Here is a 6,000-nt window from a genome sequence, read left to right as displayed (position 1 = left end):
ATCCCTTGAATATTACATAATATTCTTAGGTTTAAAGTGTATTTCAGGGACTTCCCTGTTGGCACAGTGGTTAAGAATCCACCTGCCAATGCAGGGGACACAGCTTCAGTTCCTGGTCCTGGAAGATGCCACATGCTGTGGAGCAACTAAGCCCATGCACCACAACTATTGAGCCTGCGAGCCACAACTACTGAGCCCACGTGCCACAACTACTGAAGCCTGTGCACCTAGAGCCTGTGCTCCGCAACAAGAGAAGCCACCGCAATGAGAAACCCACACACCACAACGAACAGTAGCCTCTGCTTGCCACACCTAGAGAAAGCCCACGTGTAGCAACAAAGACCCAATGCAGCCATAAATAAATAAATAAATAAATTTATACCAAAAAAACTTATAATAAAAAAACAAAGTGTATTTCATCTGATATAATTATTGCTACCCCAGCTTTGTTTTCATTTCCATATGCATGGAATAACTTTTTCTGTCCTCTCTCTTTCAGTGTGTCTTTAGATCTGAAGTGAGTCTCTTGTAGGCAGCATATACATGGGCCTTTTTTTTTTGGTATCCATTCAGCCACTCTATGTCTTTTTGTTGGAGCATTTAGTCCAGTTACTTTTAAAGTAATTTTTGATAGGTATGTATTTATTGCTACTTGTTCATTGTCTTATGGTTGTTACTGTATTTCTTTTCTGTTCCTTTCTTTTTCTGTTGCTCTCTTCCCTTGTGATTTCATGACTATCAAATGTGTTGTGTTTGGATTCTGTTCTCTTTTTTGTCTATCTAGTATAGATTTTGGTATGTGGTTACCATGTATGTATGTGATTATTTTAAGTTGTTGATCTCTTAATTTCAAATGCATTTTAACTACAACCCTGTATTTGTATTCCCCTCCCCTACAATTACTGTTTTTGACATCATATTTTACATCTTTTTGTTTTGTGTATGCCTTAACTAGTTATTGTGGATATAGATGACTTTACTACTTTTGTCTTTTAAACTTCCTACTAGCTTTGGACATGGTTTATTTACTACTTTTATTGTATATTTGCCTTTACCAATGAGCTTTTTTTTCTTTCATAATTTGCATATTTCTAGGTGTGGCCTTTTCGTTTGCACTTAGAGAAGTCCCTTTAACATATCTTATACACCTGGTTTAGTGGTATTGAACTCTTAGTTTTTGCTTGTCTATAAAACTTTTCATCTCCCCATCAAATCTGAATGAAAGCCAGCCCAGTAGAGTATTCTTCGCTGTAGGTTTTCTCTTTCATCACTTTAAATATATTGTGTCACTCCCTTCTAGCCTTCAGAATTTCTGCTTAAAAGTCAGCTGATAGCCTTATGGGAGTTTCCTTGTTCGTAACTTGTTGCTTTTCCCTTGGGGCTTTTAATATTCTCTCTTAATCTTTAATTTTTGCCATTTTAATTACAATGTGACTTGGTGTGGTCGTACAATGTGACTTGGTGTGGTCGTCTTTGCATTAATCCTGTTTGGAACTCTAGGTGCTTCCTGGATCTGGATGTTTGTTTCCTTTCCCAGGTTATGGAAGTTTTCAGCTATTATGGCTTCAAATATGTTCTCTGCACCTTTTCCTCTTCTCCTTCTGAGACCCCCTATAATGTGAATGCTATACACTTGATGTTGTCCCTGAGGTCTCTTAAACTGTCCTAATTTCTTTTCATCCTTTTTTCTTTTTTCTGTTCAGCTTCAGTGATTTCCACTACTCTGTCTTCCATCTCCTTGATCCATTCCTCTGTATCATCTAATCTACTGTTGATTCCTTCTAATGTATTTTAAAATTTCAGTTATTGTATTCTCCATCTGTGCTTGGTTCTTCTTTATATTTTCTCTTTGTTAAAAACTTCTAAAAACTTCTTTTCATCCAATCTTCTCCTGAGTTCTTTGAGCATCTTTATGTTCATTATCTTGAACTCTTTACTGCATAGATTGCTTATCTCTACTTCACTTAGTTCTTCTTCTGGGGTTTTATTTTGTTCCTTCATTTAGAACATATTCCTCTGTTGCCTAATTTGCTGTTTTTATTTCTATTTATTTGGTAGGTTGGTTATATTTCCCAACCTTGGAGAAGTGGCCTTTTGTAGGAGATGTTCTATGCATCCCAGCGGTGCACCTCTCTGGTCACCAGAGCTATATGCTCTAGGGGTGTCCCTTATGTGGGCTCTGTGGGTCCTTCTGTTGTGGCGAGCTGACTACTCTGTGAGATATGGTAGACTTGGCTGGCCCTAAGTATGGTTGGTTGCCAGGCCCTACCTTGTGCAGAGGCTGCCAGCCACTGGTGGACAGGGCCAAGTAATGAGACAGATGGCTGCAGAGCCCCAGGGGTACCAGGGAAAGTGCTGGTCGACTGGTGACCAGAGACAGGTTTCAGGTTGGGTGGCTGCAGGGCCAGGGGCTCCGAATCTAGTGTTGGCCTGCTGGTGGGTAGATCCAGGTCCCAGGGTCTCTGGCTGCAGGGCCCTGGGGTCCTCAACATTGGTGTCAGGCTGCTGGTGGGCGGAGCTGGGGAATCAGGTAGTCCTGGGGCTCGTGCATGCCCAACTGATGGGTGAGGCTGATCCTAGGGCTAGTGCCAGGCAGCAGTATACTCCTTTCTGGTGGGCAGAGGTGGGTCCTGTGGTCTCTGGCTTCAGGGGTGGATGTGGGTTCAAGGGGTCTTAAGGTGACTGGCCTGCTGGTGCATGAGGCTGTGTCCATACCCAGCTACTTGCTTGGCCTGAGCTGTCCCAGTATTGCTGTCTACAAGAGGGTGGGTGGGGCTGGGTGCCAACACTAATAAGCTAGAGGGAGGATTCCAAAATGATGCTTGCCAGCACCAGTGTCCACGTGGTAGAACAATCTCCCAAAAATGGCTGCTGCCAGGTTCTATGGCCCCAGGGTGAGCTCCAGTTGCCTCCTGCCTCTCTGGGAGGCTTTTCAAGATCAGCAGGTGGGTCTGACCTAGGCTCCTTTCAAATTACTGCTTCTGGATACAAAATTAATGCACAGAAATCTCTTGCATTCCTATACACTAATGATGAAAAATCTGAAAGAGAAATTAAGGAAACACTCCCATTTACCATTGCAACAAAAAGAATAAAATACCTAGGAATAAACCTACCTAAGTAGAGAAAAGACCTGTATGCAGAAAACTATAAGACACTGATGAAAGTAATTAAAGATGATACAAACAGATGGAGAGATGTACCATGTTCTTGGATTAGAAGAATCAACATTGTGAAAATGACTATACTACCCAAAGCAATCTACAGATTCAATGCAATCCTTATCAAACTACCAATGGCATTTTTCACAGAACTAGAACAAAAAATTGCACAGTTTGTATGGAAACACAAGAGACACCAAATAGCCAAAGCATTTTTTTCTTTATTGAGAAAGAAAAGCGGAGCTGGAGGAAACAGGCTCCCTGACTTCAGACTATACCACAAAGCTACAGTAATCAAGACTATGGTACTTGCACAAAAACAGAAACATAGATAAATGGAACAGGATAGAAAGCCCAGAGATAAACCCATGCACATATGGTCACCTTATCTTTGATAAAGGAGGCAAGAATATACAATGGAGAAAAGACCCACCTCCTAGAGAAATGGAAATAAAGACAAAAATAGGGCTTCCCTGGTGGCGCAGTGGTTGAGAGTCTGCCTGCCAATGCAGGGGACACAGTTCGTGCCCCAGTCTGGGAAGATCCCACATGCCGCGGAGCGGCTGGGCCTGTAAGCCATGGCCACTGGGCCTGTGCGTCCAGAGCCTGTGCTCCTCAATGGGAGAGGCCACAACAGTGAGAGGCCCGTGTACCACAAAAAAAAAAAAAAAAAAGGGACCTAATGAAACTTAAAAGCTTTTGCACAGCAAAGGAAACCATAAACAAGATGAAAAGACAACCCTCAGAATGGGAGAAAATATTTGTAAACGAAGCAACTGACAAAGGATTAATCTCCAAAATTTACAAGCAGCTCATGCAGCTTAATGTCAAAAAAAACAAAAAAAAAACAATCCAAAAATGGGCAGAAGACCTAAATAGACATTTCTCCAAAGATATACAGATTGCCAACAAACACATGAAAGGATGCCCAACATCACTAATCATTACAGAAATGCAAATCAAAACTACAATGAGCGTACGGTATTTGTCTTTCTCTTTCTGACTTACTTCACTCTGTATGACAGACTCTAGGTCTATCCACCTCATTACAAATAGCTTAATTTCGTTTCTTTTTATGGCTGAGTAATATTCCATTGTATATATGTGCCACATCTTCTTTATCCATTCATCGGTTGATGGGCCGTATGCTAACACATATATATGGAATTTAAGAAAAAAACATGTCATGAAGAACCTAGGGGTAAAACAGGAATAAAGACACAGACCTACTTGAGAATGGACTTGAGGATATGGGGAGGGGGAAGGGTAAGCTGTGACAAAGCGAGAGAGAGGCATGGACATATATACACTACCAAACGTAAGGTAGATAGCTAGTGGGAAGCAGCCGCATAGCACAGGGAGATCAGCTCGGTGCTTTGTGACCACCTGGAGGGGTGGGATAGGGAGGGTGGGAGGGAGGGAGACTCAAGAGGGAAGGGATATGGGAACAGATGTATATGTATAACTGATTCACTTTGTTATAAAGCAGAAACTAATAAAAAAAGAAAACTACAATGAGGTATCACCTCACACCGGTCAGAATGGCCATCATCAAAAAATCTACATACAGTAAATGCTGGAGAGGGTGTGGAGAAAAGGGAACCCTCTTGCGCTGTTGGTGGAAATGTAAATTGATACAGCCACTATGGAGAACAGTATGGAGGTTCCTTAAAAAACTAAAAATAGAACACCATACAACCCAGCAATCTCAGGCATATGCCCTGAGAAAACCATAATTCAAAAAGAGTCATGTACCACAATGTTCATTACAGCTCTATTTACAATAGCCAGGACATGGAAGCAACCTAAGTGTCCATCGACAGATGAATGGATAAAGAAGATGTGGCACATATATACAATGGAATATTACTCAGCCATAAAAAGAAACAAATTGAGTTATTTGTAGTGTGGTGGATGGACCTAGAAACTGTCATACAGAGTGAAGTCAGAAAGACAAAAACAAATACCGTATGCTAACACATATATATGGAATCTAAAAAAAAAAAGGTTCTGAAGAACCTAGGGGCAGGACAGGAATAAAGATGCAGATGTAGAGAATGGACATGAGGACACGCGGAGAGGGAAGGGTAAGCTGGGACGAAGTGAGAGAGTGGCATGGACATATATACACTACCAAATGTAAAACAGATAGCTAGTGGGAAGCAGCTGCATAGCACAGGGAGATTAGCTTGGTGTTTTGTGACCACCTAGAGGGATGGGATAGGGAGGGTGGGAAGGAGATGCAAGAGGCAGGGGATATGGGGATATATGTGTACGAATAGCTGATTCACTTTGTTATAAAGCAGAAAGTAACACACCATTGTAAAGCAATTATACTCCAATAAAGATGTTAGAAAAAAAAATTACTGCTTCTGCCCTGAGTCCTGGAGCATGTGAGGTTCTGTGTGCACCCTTTAAGAGTGGAGTCTCGGGCCTCCCTGGTGGCGCAGTGGTTGAGAGTCCGCCTGCCGATGCAGGGGATACGGGTTCGTGCCCCGGTCTGGGAGGATCCCATATGCCGCGGAGCGGCTGGGCCCGTGAGCCATGGCCGCTGAGCCTGCGCGTCCGGAGCCTGTGCTCCGCAACGGGAGAGGCCACAACAGTGAGAGGCCCACATACCGCAAAAAAAAAAAAAAAAAAAAAAAAAAAAAAAAAAAAAGAGTGGAGTCTCTATTTCCCACAGCCCTCTGGCTCTCCTGAAAGTAAGCCCCACTGGGCTTCAAAGCCAAATGTTCTGGGGGCTCATCTTCCTGGTACAGGACCCCTGGGCTGGAGAGCCCAATGTTGGGCTTAGGCCTCTTGCTCCTTCGGTAGAACCTCTGCAATTGTAATTATCCTC

The sequence above is a fragment of the Mesoplodon mirus genome (genome assembly GCF_964341445.2).
Source record: "Mesoplodon mirus genome assembly, chromosome: X".
NCBI lineage: Eukaryota > Metazoa > Chordata > Mammalia > Artiodactyla > Ziphiidae > Mesoplodon > Mesoplodon mirus.
Note: the sequence above shows the minus strand (reverse complement) of the source record.